General features: G+C 40.3%; 3 protein-coding genes and 1 long non-coding RNA gene across 5 annotated transcripts in view; 2 read left to right on the forward strand and 2 right to left on the reverse strand.

Annotated features, from left to right (window-relative positions):
• The window catches only part of LOC115194861 (equistatin-like), a 364,924-nt gene that overhangs the window by 88,641 nt on the left and 261,660 nt on the right, over positions 1 to 14,623 (reverse strand). The gene's annotated exons all lie outside the window — the stretch shown is intronic.
• The window catches only part of LOC115194830 (equistatin), a 360,364-nt gene that overhangs the window by 74,417 nt on the left and 271,324 nt on the right, over positions 1 to 14,623 (reverse strand). The window lies entirely within an intron of this gene.
• The window catches only part of LOC115194835 (equistatin-like), a 244,947-nt gene that overhangs the window by 53,858 nt on the left and 176,466 nt on the right, over positions 1 to 14,623 (forward strand). The gene's annotated exons all lie outside the window — the stretch shown is intronic.
• Positions 12,675 to 14,545, forward strand: LOC115194889 (uncharacterized). Its single transcript, XR_003878542.1, has 4 exons — positions 12,675 to 12,797; positions 13,202 to 13,376; positions 14,048 to 14,159; positions 14,319 to 14,545. It is a non-coding gene; the product is annotated as an uncharacterized LOC115194889 (long non-coding RNA).

Consider the following 14,623-nt stretch of genomic DNA (forward strand, 5'->3'; position numbering starts at 1 on the left):
CCTATGCCCCCAGGGCAATAGTAGTGCACTACGTAGGGAACAGAGTGCTATTTGGGAGACGACCACAGTTGCAAGATAACATGGAAGAGTATATATATTTGGGAATTCACTTTATTATTAATACTGATCAATAACCTTTTGCAAACTAACTATCGGTGCTGTTTTCACACCCTCATTAGAAAAAAACAAAAAAATATGACATTTTAGAAGTAGGGCTCAGCACGATTTAAATTCAAAGGTAATTTCCGATTGAGAACGTTTACCGTGAAGGCAGCGTTTACCATGAATGCAATCTCCAGGAACGCGGGAACATTGCCTTTAAATTTCTATTATTACGCTGTAGCGTAGGTCTTCATGAATCGAGCCCTTAATATTTGATTAATAATTTTCTTGTTAAGGATTCCAAATGAGTTTCTTTATTATTAAGTTTGCTGTTGCTTGTCACTACAATAACATATCACTCATAATGGAATACCAGAGTATTCTAGAACAATTCCAGTGTTTTCTAGAAGAAAAAGAAGAAGAAAAAACATAGTATTCTAGAAGATCTCAACGGAACTCAACCAAAACAATGGAATTGCCATGGAAATGCTTGGGGGAAACGGCCATGGGGGAAATATCCAGAATCTCTTCATTTCCCCCCAGCAAAATTAGTTTACATTTAGGCTATTGTTAATATTTGCATTTCACACTATGTTGAGGTAAAAATCAGAGAATAATGCTTGTATGGATGTCAACCCCAACACGTCATCATTACCAATCAACTGCATTACAGTTAAAAAACTTCCACCACCAATTTCTGTATGCTAATGATGCTAACCAGTTATACGAATGGGAGTTCGTTTAGCAGTCATTTAGCAGTCATTTCTTAAATCTGAAAAGGGACAACTTCTACATGTCATGCAGCGAAAACAGCCAAATATATCCAAATCTGACTTAAGTAACCACATTGTGGGCCTCTTACAATACATAAATCATGACAGATTTGATTAATATCCACTCTGTTACATCAGATTTGTTGAATGTGAGCCAATCTGGTCAACGGAACATATGTGTTCCATTGACTCCTTTACCGCATCTGTCTGTTAGGATCCAACAAACAGTGTTCTGTTAGAATCATATTTAGAGTTCCAAAATTCCGGGAAGTTCCCTAAAAAAATCAACACAGGTTTTCCAGAAATCCTGGTTGTAAGATTCCCGGAATCAGGAGGGAATATGCAGGAAATCCTAGAATTTTATAACTTGGATTTCTGGAAAGTCTGCATCGAAATATGGGAAAATTAACCTCTCTGGCGCATGTGGGACGAATTCGTCCCACCTACGTAACAGCCACTTCAATCCAGTGGAGCGATTTTTGAATCGTTTGAAATACTATTACTTCAATTTCACAAACATATGACTATTTTACAGCTATTTAAAGACATGAATCTCGTTAATCTAACCACACTGTCCGATTTCAAAAAGGCTTTACAACGAAAGCAAAACATTAGATTATGTCAGGAGAGTGCCCAGCCAGAAATAATCAGACACCCATTTTTCAAGCTAGCATATCATGTCACATAAACCCAAACCACAGCTAAATGCAGCACTAACCTTTTATGATCTTCATCAGATGACACACCTAGGACATTATGTTATACAATACATGCATGTCTGTTCAATCAAGTTCATATTTATATCAAAAACCAGCTTTTTACATTAGCATGTGACGTTCAGAAAAAGCATACCCCCCGCAAACTTCCGGGGAATTTACTAACAGTTTGCTAAATTACTCACGATAAACGTTCACAAAAAGCATAACAATTATTTTAAGAATTATAGATACATTACTCCTCTATGCACTCGATATGTCCGATTTTAAAATAGCTTTTCGGATGAAGCACATTTTGCAATAATCTAAGTACATAGCCCGGCATCACAGGGCTAGCTATTTAGACACCCACCCAGTTCAGCCTTCACCAAAATCACATTTCCTATAAGAAAAATGTTCTTACCATTCTTGTTCTTCATCAGAATACACTGCCAGGACTTCTACTTCAATAACAAATGTAGGTTTGGTCCCAAATAATCCATCGTTATATCCAAACAGCGACGTTTTGTTCGTGAGTTCTAGACACTATCAGAATGCTACATCACGGTCTCGCGCATGGCGCATGGCGTGACAAAAAATGTCTAAATATTCCATTACCGTACTTCGAAGCATGTCAACCGCTGTTTAAAACCAATTTTTATGCCATTTATCTCGTAGAAAAGCGATAATATTCCGACCGGGAATCTGCAATGAGCCTAAACAGCCGAATAAAATTTTTCCACGGGGGCGAATCGTGCATGCGCCTCATTCAATGGTCCTCTGATCGGCCACTTACCAAAGGCGATAATCTGTTTCAGCCAGAGGCCGCCTCGTCAACCTTCAGGTATTTCGCGGGTTCTGAGAGCCTATTGGAGCCCTAGGAATTGTCATGTTACAGCTAAGATCCTTACTTTTCAATAAACAGATGCAAGACGCACGACTCCTTGTCAGACAGGCCACTTCCTGCATGAAACCTTGTCAGGTTTTTGCCTGCCATAGGAGTTCTGTTATACTCACAGACACCATTCAAACAGTTTTAGAAACTTTAGGGTGTTTTCTATCCAAACCTGAACAATAATATGCATATTCTAGCTTCTGAGTTGGTGTAGGAGGCAGTTAAAAATGGGCACATATTTTTTCCAAAATTCTCAATACTGCCCCCTAGCCCAAACAGGTTAAAAGCACTTTTCAAACCTGTATCCATACCATGTGGCGGCGGGTAGCCTAGTGGTTAGAGCATTGGACAAGTAACCGAAAGGTTGCAAGATTGAATCCCTGAGCTGACAAGGTAAAAATCTGTCATTCTGCCCCTGAACAAGGCAGTTCCTAGGCCGTCATTGAAAATAAGAATTTGTTCTTAACTGACTTGCCTAGTTAAATAATGGTAAAAAATATATAATACTGTAACATCTGTAGGCTAATGGGAAGGATTGGATGAGGAATCAGGGGTTGTGTACCAAATGGAACCCTGTTTCCCAGAGCCCTATGGACCTTGGTTGAAGATATGCACTACATTGGGAAAAGGGTGCTACGTAGGATGCTGACTTTCAAACAAATGTCTACCCCATATTTCCAACACTGTAGGAAGTGATCCCAACAATACTGAAGAACATTTCGTTTCACCTTCTGAATGTATTTCTGTTATTATTTGGGGTTATTTATTCCAGGGGCGGACCCTGTAAAACAACACCTATCATACTGCTACGGCTGACCCTGTAAAACAACACCTATCGTGCTGCTATGGGCTGACCCTGTAAAACAACACCTATCATACTACTATGGCTGACCCTGTAAAATAACACCTATCATACTACTATGGGCTGACCCTGTAAAACAACACATTACACTGCACCTATCATCCTGCTATGGCTGACCCTGTAAAACAACACCTATCATCCTGCTATGGCTGACCCTGTAAAACAACACATTACACTGCACCTATCATCCTGCTATGGTTGACCCTGTAAAACAACACATTACACTGCACCTATTGTACTGCTATGGTGTATGTAACAATAAAACATAAATTAAAAATAATAATTTGGGGGTGTTTAGAATGCTAATGATTTATTTAAGGAATAATGTATGTATATATGTATTTATGTTTTCATGTAAATCATCTGAATACTACAATAGTACCCATTGTACATGTTGTTCTATTTATAGCCTAAATGCATTATCAAGTTTTTTTATATTTATATTCATTATCATGTCATGTTCAAATCAAAGTTGCTCATCTGCGATGGACGACGTTTGTACAGATTGTTTTTCGATTGTCTTTCGTGATGATAATTTGTTTAGAGAACAGAATGCACAGACGAACGAATGAACCGACTTCTTCATCTCATTATTTGACACACACAGCCTTTCATTCATTCATTCATTCATTCATTCATTCATTCATTCATTCATGTTTCCATTAGATACGCAGCCTTCATTCATTCATTCATTCATTCATGTTTCCATTAGATACACAGCCTTACATTCATTCATGCTGCCATTTAACAGGAATGTTATTTTCCCATAGTTGTCATGTTATTTTCTAATTGTTTTAATGACATAGTAGGTCACTTTCTCAGTTTAGGTCTTTAGGTTCTACTCTGTATCTCACTCTGTCTGCCCCTTAGATAGCCTCCCTATCCCCTACGTGGTGCACTAGTGTTGACCTATCCCATCCATAGTGCACTAGTGTTGACCAAAGCCCTATGTAGTGCACTACTGTTGACCTATCCCCTCTGTAGTGCACTAGTGTTGACCTATCCCCTACGTAGTGCACTAGTGTTGACCTAACCCCTCCATAGTGCACTAGTGTTGACCAAAGCCCTATGTAGTGCACTACTGTTGACCTATCCCCTCCGTAGTGCACTACTGTTGACCAGAGCCCTATGTCAAAAGTTGTGCACTATATAGGGAATAGGGTGCCATTTGGGAGACAAGCCTATGTTATTTATTTATACACACACACACACACACACACACACACAATGGTTACGCTCACTGTTCTTAATCCTGGTCCATGGAACCCACAGTGGGTGCAGGGATTAGTTCCAACCCAGCACTAACACACCCGTTAACAGCTATAGTAAAGGTTTGATGATTAGTTGATCAGCTGTAGCCAGTCTGCTGGGATTGCACTAAACTCTGCACAGGACCAGGGTCGTCCAACACTAATGACATCACTTCCTTGTGGACCTTCAACCCTTGTTATCCTGGTACTAACATGGCACAGAAATAAAGCATTGATTCAAGACTTTGTGTGTGTGAGTGTCTGTGTGTGTGATTTGATTGTTTTTTCACAAACCATGCTGTTCACAACAACCACTAGATGGAAGCAGAGCAAAGGTAAAGAACCCTGAAACCTTGACATGACTGGGAAAGGGAAAGGGGGATACCTAGTCAGTTGAACAACCTAGTCATTCAACTGAAATGTGTCTTCCTGCATCAGAGAGGTGCGGGAGGGCTGCCATAATCGACATCCACGTCTCCACTTCTTTGGAGCCCAGGGAAGAGTGAAAAGACAGGCGGTATATAGTGACGTTACCCATAGACGCTGATCTGGGGTCAGTTTTGCATTTCCCCCACTAATGGTTAAGGTTAGGATTGGGGGAGAGGAAGCTGATTCTAGATCTGTACGTTGGGGGGGAAACTTCACCATGGAAAATATGTATAGTATAAGAATTTAACCTGTTAGGGCTAGGGGGCAGTATTTACACGGCCGGATAAAAAACGTACCCGATTTGATCTGGTTATTACTACTGCTCAGAAACTAGAATATGCATATAATTATTGGCTTAGGATAGAAAACACCCTAAACTTTCTAAAACTGTTTGAATGGTGTCTGTGAGTATAACAGAACTCATATGGCAGGCAAAAACCTGAGAAGATTCCAAACAGGAAGTACCCTCTCTGACCATTCCTTGGGCTTCTTGGCTCTGTTTATTGAACATTTAGGATCTTTGCTGTAACATGACACTTCCTACGGCTCCCATAGGCTCTCAGAACCCGGGAAAAAGCTGAATGATGTAATTCCAGCCGCTGGCTGAAAATCTTTAGCGCGTTTGGATGGTGGTCGATCAGAGGGCCCTCAGACTGAGGCTCGTGCACGAGGGGATCCCATGCTTTTACTTTCTCTCTCTTTGAACATAAACACGCTTTCCCGGTCGGAATATTATCGCTTTTTTATGAGAAAAATGGCATAAAAATTGATTTTAAACAGCGGTTGACATGCTTCGAAGTACGGTAATGGAATATTTAGAATTTTTTTGTCACGAAACGCGTCGGGCGCGTAACCCTTATTTACCCTTTTGGATAGTGTCTTGAACGCACAAACAAAACGCCGCTGTTTGGATATAACTATGGATTATTTGGGACCAAACCAACATTTGTTATTGAAGTAGAAGTCCTGGGAGTGCATTCTGATGAAGAACAGCAAAGGTAATAAAATTTTTCTTATAGTAAATCTGACTTTGGTGAGTGCTAAACTTGATGGGTGTCTAAATAGCTAGCCCTGTGATGCCGGGCTATCTACTTAGAATATTGCAAAATGTGCTTTCACCGAAAAGCTATTTTAAAATCGGACATAGCGAGTGCATATAGGAGTTCTAAGTCTATAATTCTTAAAATAAGCGTCCCACCTAGCCCAGAGAGGTTAATCAGATTTCTGTATGTTCTACCTAGAACCTGTCAAATACAAATGGCAGCAAATACACTATCAAGAATCATACAAGATTCTTTTAATATCTGACTTATATGAGTGGGTCACATTTAGACTTAAGAGAAGTGTTGCATGTATTGTATAAAAAAAAACACAAGAGACTTATCAGCTCAGCCTTCCAAGGTGTCCGATACAGACCGTGCTCAGACCTTTTCAGGTGGTAAGTGCTCTGATTTTTACCCCTTGTATTACATCACAAATTGTCAGTAAGCCTTCTAAAGACGTGATTGACACGGGGAAAAGAGGGTGGGCTATCAAATTAAATTTGGTCACATACATGTGTTTAGCAGATGGAGTGAGATGCTTTTGTTTCTTGCTCGGACATCACAGTAATACCTATATCAGCTGATCATTGATAACCTTCATTTTACTAGGCAAGTCAGTAAAAACTTCTTTGGGATAGGGGGCGGTATTTTGACGTCCGGATGAAAGGCGTGCCCAAAGTAAACTGCCTGCTACTCAGGCCCAGAAGCTAGGATATCCATAGAATTGGTAGATTTGGATAGAAAACACTCTAAAGTTTCTAAAAGTGTTACAATAATGTCTGTGAGTATAACATAATTGAAATGTCAGGCGAAACCCTGAGGACAAACCATCCCCCCCAAAAAACCCATTCTACCACTGATTTCAATGGCTGGCACTTTTATAATAGGGTGAAATCATGCCCGATTGCAGTTCCTAAGGCTTCCACTAGATGTCAACAGTCTTTAGAAAGAGTTTCAGGATGTTTTTGTTTAAAGGAGCCAGAAATTGTAGTTTTTCTAGGTGGCTGCCATTTTGGCTGTAGTGTTTCCAAGCGCGTAAATGAGAGCGCGTTCTTTGGTATTTTTCTCTGGTAAAGACAATAACGATTCTCCGTCTTAAATTGTATCTTTATTTGCTTATTAGGATACCTATTGTTTGATTATAAATGTTGATTGACTTGTTTGGATGAGTTTATTGGTAACGTTTGGGATTCATTTTCTATGCGTTTTGAAGGAGGGAAACTGAGTGAATTATTGACTGAAGCACGCCAGCTAAACTGAGTTTTTATGGATATAAAGAAGGACATTATCGAACAAAAGGACCATTTGTAATGTAACTGGGACCTTTTGGAGTGCCAACAGAGGAAGATCTTCAAAGGTAAGACATATATTATATCGCTTTTTCTGACTTTCGTGTCGCAACTCCCTGGTTGAAAATGATTTGTTATGCATTTGTGTGCTGGGCGCTGTCCTCAGATAATCGCATGGTTTGCTTTCACCGTAAAGCCTTTTGAAATCTGACACGGCGGCTGGATTAACAACAAGTTAAGCTTTATTTTGATGTATTGCACTTGTGATTTCATGGAAGTTTAATATTTATAGTAATTTAATTTGAATTTGGCACTCTGCAATTTCTAGCGTCCCACTAATCCGCAAGAAGTTAAGAACAAATTCTTATTTACAATGACAGCCTAGAAATAGTGGGTTAACTGCCTTGTTCAGGGGCATAATGACAGATTTTTACCTTGTCAGTTTGGGGATTCGATCAAGCAACCTTTTGGTTACTGGCCCAACAGTCTAACCTCTAAGCTACCTGCCACCCCATTGATGATTGAAGTAAATCTTCTAGATAACTAGCTTGAATATTATTTTTCACTGATAGTGATTTTTCTTCAACGCTCTTCAATAATGACGTCATAATATTCATAATCTTTTAACTCAAGATAAATGGCTGGCTGTCGCTTATATGGATTATTTGGTTGGATAGCCAGACCCTAGACTACCTGTGTTGCTGCTACCAACACAAATCCGGACACTTATAAGAAACCTAAGACCGACAAACCATGAAATAGGCAAAGCGTCAATACAGGACTAAGACCAAATCCTACCACACCAACTCCAATGCTCGTCGGATGTGACAGGGCTAGCAAACTATCACGGAGTACAAAAGGAAACCCAGCTGTGAGTGTCCAGTGATGCGAGCCTAGCAGACGAGCTAAATGCCTTCAATGCTCAATTCTAGGCAAGCAACACTGAACCATGCATTCAAAGCACCAGCTGTTCTGGATGACTGTGTGATCAAGCTCTCTGTAGCCGACGTGAGTATTAAACAGGTTAACGTTCACAAGGCTGCAGGGCCAAACGAATTACCAGGACGTGTACTCAGAGCATGTGCTGACAAGCTGGCAAGTGCCTTCCCTGAGATTTTCAACCTTTTCCTGTCTGAGTCTGTAATACCCACATGTTTCAAGCAGACCACCGTAGTCTCTGTGCCCAAGAACGCCAAGGTAACCTGCCTAAATGACAATTCCCTCCTTAGCACTAACATCTGTAGCCATGAAATGCTTTGAAAGGCTGGTCATGGCTCACATCAACACCATTATCCCAGAAACTCTAGACCCATTCTAATTCACATTCTGTCCCAACAGATCCACAGATGACGCAATCTCTATAGCACTCCACACTGCCCAGTCTCTATATCTCTATTGCCCTCTCCCACTTGGACAAGAAGAACACCTATGTGCAGGGCTGTAACCAGGGTTTGAGTTTTAGTGAGGTCCGGAAGAGGGGAGAGGGGGGAAGGTTCCCAGGTTACCCACCTCTACCCTTAAGCCATTTGTTGAATATAGAAGCTCATATACTGCATTTCTATGTATTTAAAAAAACTCTAAGATGACCCCCCAGCTATTGTGACCTTGGCTGCTGTATCGTATGTTAATTTCATCCATCTACAAACACATAGTCTATTATAATTGTAATCTTAAACCCCTATTAGCTATTAGACCCCCGAAAGGGAGAAATGTGACAAAACATCTGACATTTTTAGAACTGTTTTGTTTGCATGTTGGTACAGTGAGGGGAAAAGATATTTGATTCCCTGCTGATTTTGTACGTTTGCCCACTGACAAAGAAATGTCAGTCTATCAGTCTATAATTTTAATGGTAGGTCTACAATCTTGTCCCTGACATCCTTGGAGAGCTCTTTGGTCTTGGCCATGGTAGAGTTTGGAATCTGATTGATTGATTGCTTCTGTGGACAGGTGTCTTTAATACAGGTAACGAGCTGAGATTAGGAGCACTCCCTTTAAGAGTGTGCTCCTAATCTCAGCTCGTTACCTCTATAAAAGACACCTGGGAGCCAGAAATCTTTTTGATTGACAGGGGGTCAAATACGTATTTGCCTCATTAAAATGCAAATCATTTTATAACATTTTTGACATGCGTTTTTCTGGATTTTTTTGTGGTTATTCTGTCTCTCACTGTTCAAATAAACCTACCATTAAAATTATAGACTGATCATTTCTTTGTCAGTGTTCAAACGTACAAAATCAGCAGGGGATCAAATACTTTTTTCCCTCACTGTAACATTGAAATGTCAACCTATGTCCTGTGGAGAAGTTCATATTGACATTTTTTTTATTATTTACAATGACAGCCTACCAGGGAACAGTGGGTTAACTGCCTTGTTCAAGGGAATAAAGACAGATTTTGACCTTGTCAGCTCAGGAATTCGATCCAGCAACCTTTCGGTTACAGGACCAACGCTCTAACCACGACGCTACCTGATTTGCCGAGGCAGGTTACTCTGTGCGCAGCCCAATCCAGAAATCTGGCAGTGGCTTCTGATTAAATTCAATTTTCACAGTACCTCTTGTTGCAATTTCGATGAGGCTCTCTTGTTCAGATATCGGTAAGTGGACTGGAGGCAGGGCATTAAAGGGATAATGAATCTAGTTGTTTGTGTCATTCATTTCGGGAAAGTGCCTGCGTAAATGTGCAGCCAACTCACTCAGGTGTTTCGCTATATCACATTGGACATTGTCCGTAAGCTTCAGTTCATTTGCATACAAAAAAAATCATACAATGATGAAAAAACCTGTGCATTGTTGTTGTTAATGCAGACAGAGAAGAGCTCCATCTTCTTAATCATAAGTCTACCTGCCGTTCTGTGCTATGAAGTTATTCTGAATATGTGCTTCGTATTATCACATAGGCCGGAGTTCTATATATTATCACGTGTGTTCTTCTGTAGCCTACATTGATTTATTTTATTTGAAGTTATTTGTTCCACTGCTACATTGTTGTCTTAAAAGTTATATGAAATTCTGGTCTTGTAAGCTCCACAGCTGAGTGTGTGGGCATATGAATATGGCGGGTGTTCTGCAGTGAATATGGCGGGTGTTCTGCAGTGAATATGGCGGGTGTTCTGCAGTGAATATGGCGGGTGTTCTGCAGTGAATATGGCGGGTGTTCTGCAGTGAATGTGACGAGTGTTCTGCAGTGAATGTGACGAGTGTTCTGCAGTGAATATGTATCTCCTCCTTCCCTACTCTCCTCTTCTCCTCTCCCCCCCTCTCCTAGCAACACATTCCAGGTCCTACTGCATATCTCTCCTCCAGCCCTTCAGCCTTAAGATATTGACCCTTCACCTCACTTGTAGTAGAATCAATAGAATGAATTAGACACGAGTCAATCCTGTTCCATTTCAACGTTCCGTGCTGGCTGGACCGGACCGGCAGCCTTACAGGGTCTGATGTTACATTTACATCATTTAGTAGACGCTCTTATCCAGAGCGACTTACAAATGTTAGGAATATCTATTTTATTGATGCATTTTAGAAGCCTGGATAATACAAGTTGCATTGAGTTTTCTTTGATAGGTCCATTATGTAGTTTGGTGTATGACTGGAAAGTCAAGTTATAGATCTGTCATTTCCATGTGAAGTGAGTCAATACGTTGTAGATCTATTCTATGTGCAATATGGTTTCTTTAAACCTTAATCTTTGATGTTTTTGATTATTGGAAATATACTTTACAGTGGTTTAGATGGTACAATTATTCTCTACATGTTACATTGATTGTTGTGTCACATCAACTGAAATCAGGAGGATATTTAACCTGTTGGGGATAGGGGGCAGTATTTACACGGCCGGATAAAAAAACGTACCCGATTTAATCTGGTTACTACTCCTGCCCAGTAACTGGAATATGCATATAATTATTGGCTTTGGATAGAAAACACCCTAATGTTTCTAAAACTGTTTGAATGGTGTCTGTGAGTATAACAGAACTCATATGGCAGGCAAAAACCTGAGAGATTCCTTTACAGGAAGTGGCCTGTCTGACCATTTATTGGCTTTCTTTGACATCTCTTTCCAAAACAAAGGATCTCTGCGGTAACGTGACACTTCCCACGGCTCCCATAGGCTCTCAGAGCCCGGGAAATAACAGAATGTCGTCATTGCAGCCCCAGGCTGAAGCACATTATCGCCTTTGTCAAGTGGCCGATCAGAGGACAAAGGGCTTAGGCTCGTGCACTGGCCGCCCCCGTCTTTCTTTTTTTCCCTCTATTTACCGAAACGCAGATTCCCGGTCGGAATATCGCTTTTTTTACGAGATAAATTGCATAAAAATTGATTTTAAACAGCGGTTGACATGCTTCGAAGTACAGTAATGGAATATTTAGAAAGAATTAGTCACGAAATGCGCCATGCTCGTAACCCTTAATTAACCTTCGGATAGTGTCTTGAACGCACAAACAAAACGCTGCTGTTTGAACATAACTATGGATTATTTGGGACCAAACCAACATTTTGTTGTAGAAGTCCTGGGAGTGCATTCTGACGAAGAACACCAAAGGTAATAACATTTTTCTTATAGTAAATCTGACTTTGGTCAGGGCTAAACTTGCAGGGTGTCTAAACGGCTAGCCCTGTGATGCCGGGCTACCTACTTAGAATATTGCAAAATGTGCTTTCACTGAAAAGCTATTTTAAAATCGGACATATCGAGCGCATAGAGGAGTTCTGTATCTATAATTCTTAAAATAATTGTTTTGCTTTTTGTGAACGTTTATCGTGAGTAATTTAGTAAATTCACCGGAAGTGTTCGGTGGGAATGCTAGTCACATGCTAGTCACCTGCTAATGTAAAAAGCTGGTTTTTGATATAAATATGAACTTGATTGAACAGACATGCATGTATTGTATAACATAATGTCCTAAGATTGTCATCTGATGAAGATCATCAAAGGTTAGTGCTGCATTTAGCTGTGGTTTAGGTTTATGTGACATTATATGCTAGCTTGAAAATGGGTGTCTTATTTCTGGCTGGGTACTCTGCTGACATAATCTAATGTTTTGCTTTTGTTGTAAAGCCTTTTTGAAATCGGACAGTGTGGTTAAATTAACGAGAGTCTTGTCTTTAAAATGCTGTAAAATAGTCATATGTTTGAGAAATTGAAGTAATAGCATTTCTAAGGTATTTGAATAACGCTCCACGGGATTCAACTGGCTGGGTAGGTGGGACGGAAACATCCCACCTAGCCCAGAGAGGTTAACTCATTCTATATTTTTCGTGTAGCATAGGTGACTGACTGATCTACAAATAATATTGTAGCTGTGATTTGTACACTGGCCTTTAAAGCCACATGTAACTTCTCCGTACAGATTCAATTCTAGAAGAAGACTTGTGTCCTTCCGGTTGGACCAAATATGGATCACGCTGCTTAATGTTTGTAAAGACTACAAGGAGCTGGCCTGAAGCAGAGGTATAACCCTTACCATCTACTGTGAATTTGAAGGGGAAGTGTAGTTGAAATTAGATCTTTGACATTACCATAACGTTCATACTTTCTTAAATGGCAACACATGACTGATGTGAAATACTTAACTTCCCTTTAAGATGGGAATTTTCTATACATATTTAATGTGGAGTCGTGCCTCCTGTATACTAGAAGCCACAGGACATGGTTTGAGACGGAGGTGAACTAATATCTTTTTAAGAGAATGTTTTTAAAAGGTTATTAGTTGTGATGGTCAAGTCCAGAAGACAAATTCTCAGCAACACTGGCTAATACATGAAATGTCTTTGTTCCCATCTACTGCTTGGCTGTTACTGTAGATAATGTTTTTTAATTGACTTGCCTAGTTAAATAAATACTTTCTTCTCTAGCGGAACTGTGTCCCTTGGTGATAAACTGGTGTCTGTACCCAACGTTGTGAAGTACCTTGGCGCAAACCTGTCATCTGTGCACAGCTCTGCGGAGGAGCAGTTTCTACAGGCTTTGGTCTTGGTCAAGACTGTTGGTTTCCCTCCTACCTGGCTTGGTGGATTTTATTCTGTTAAGGTGGGACCATTAAGCACAGTGTTATATAAAGCCATTACTGCAAGGAACTCCGTTCCATCTCATATTGCTCAAGTGAAGAGCAGACCTGGATTAAAACAATAAACGTGAGGTGTGGCATGTAGGCACCTATAATTATTTTTGTAGTTCTGAGTTGTGTAATGCTATTTTGTGTGGACTCCAGGAAGAGTAGCTGCTGCTTGTTAACAGCTACTGTAATGGGTTCCACACAAAATATCAAGAGTACTTAGGTAGCCTAGCCGTTAAGACCATGGGGCCAATAAAGGTAAGGCTGTTAGTTTGAATCCCAGAGCTCACTCTGTGAAATCTGACGTGCCCTTGAGCAACGCCCTTAACCTAATTGATCCTGTAAGTCCTTCTAGATGAGAGAATCTACTAAATTACATTTAACTGTCAACTTAAGTAGGAGGCTTTTATACACATGTGAAACGGTTCTAGGTAAGTATAAATGTTCTTGTAAACATGTGTATGGTCTTTGAAATGCATATGGATGATTGCAGATGTGAGGATTAGGCTCCACGTTGTTCTTTACACAAGCAACAGTCCCAGTCGGAGGGTTTTGAAGTAGTGGTAGCTTTAACTTTTGTTGTTTCAGGTGGTAGAGGAAGGACTACATTTAGTTTGTATTCTGAAACCCCACTTTCCCCCCTCAGGACAGGCGGTGGTTCTGGAGCGATGGCTCCGACTTTGATCACCAGAACTGGGCAAAAGGAAGGCCCGGCAATGTTGGTGCCGGAGAGACTTGTATTCATATCAACTTTGGAGGTACAATAATCCCAGTATCATTCATTGATCCAGTCATCAAATTAAACTTTATTCCCAGTTCATTTAACAATTGACTCATGTAGACTTTCCTACTGTTGTGTGTGTGTGTGTGTGTGTGTGTGTACAGCTGAATATTTTGGTTCTGTGTTTCGTCTTCAGGTCAAAAGCGCTGGAACAATGCTTTATGTGGAAGGAGCTTTACCTCGGTGTGCTCCCTGAGACTCCTGCCGCTTCGCCAGACTATACATTAAAAGCAGCAATGCTATTCCGTAGTGTCTGCATCCTCAATACTTCATGGTAACGTCAAATACTTTGCTGCTAAATGACGTTTCAGTTGGTACACAAATGTTGAGAATTTGTTTACCGCCAATAAAACGTGTACACTATTTTGTCTCATGAGTTATTGAACATGAATGATGCGTTGTAGTTAGTACTTTCTCTTACTGGTCCCCTGTGGGACTCAA

Source organism: Salmo trutta, chromosome 5, assembly GCF_901001165.1.
Source record: "Salmo trutta chromosome 5, fSalTru1.1, whole genome shotgun sequence".
In the NCBI taxonomy this organism is placed as follows: domain Eukaryota; kingdom Metazoa; phylum Chordata; class Actinopteri; order Salmoniformes; family Salmonidae; genus Salmo; species Salmo trutta.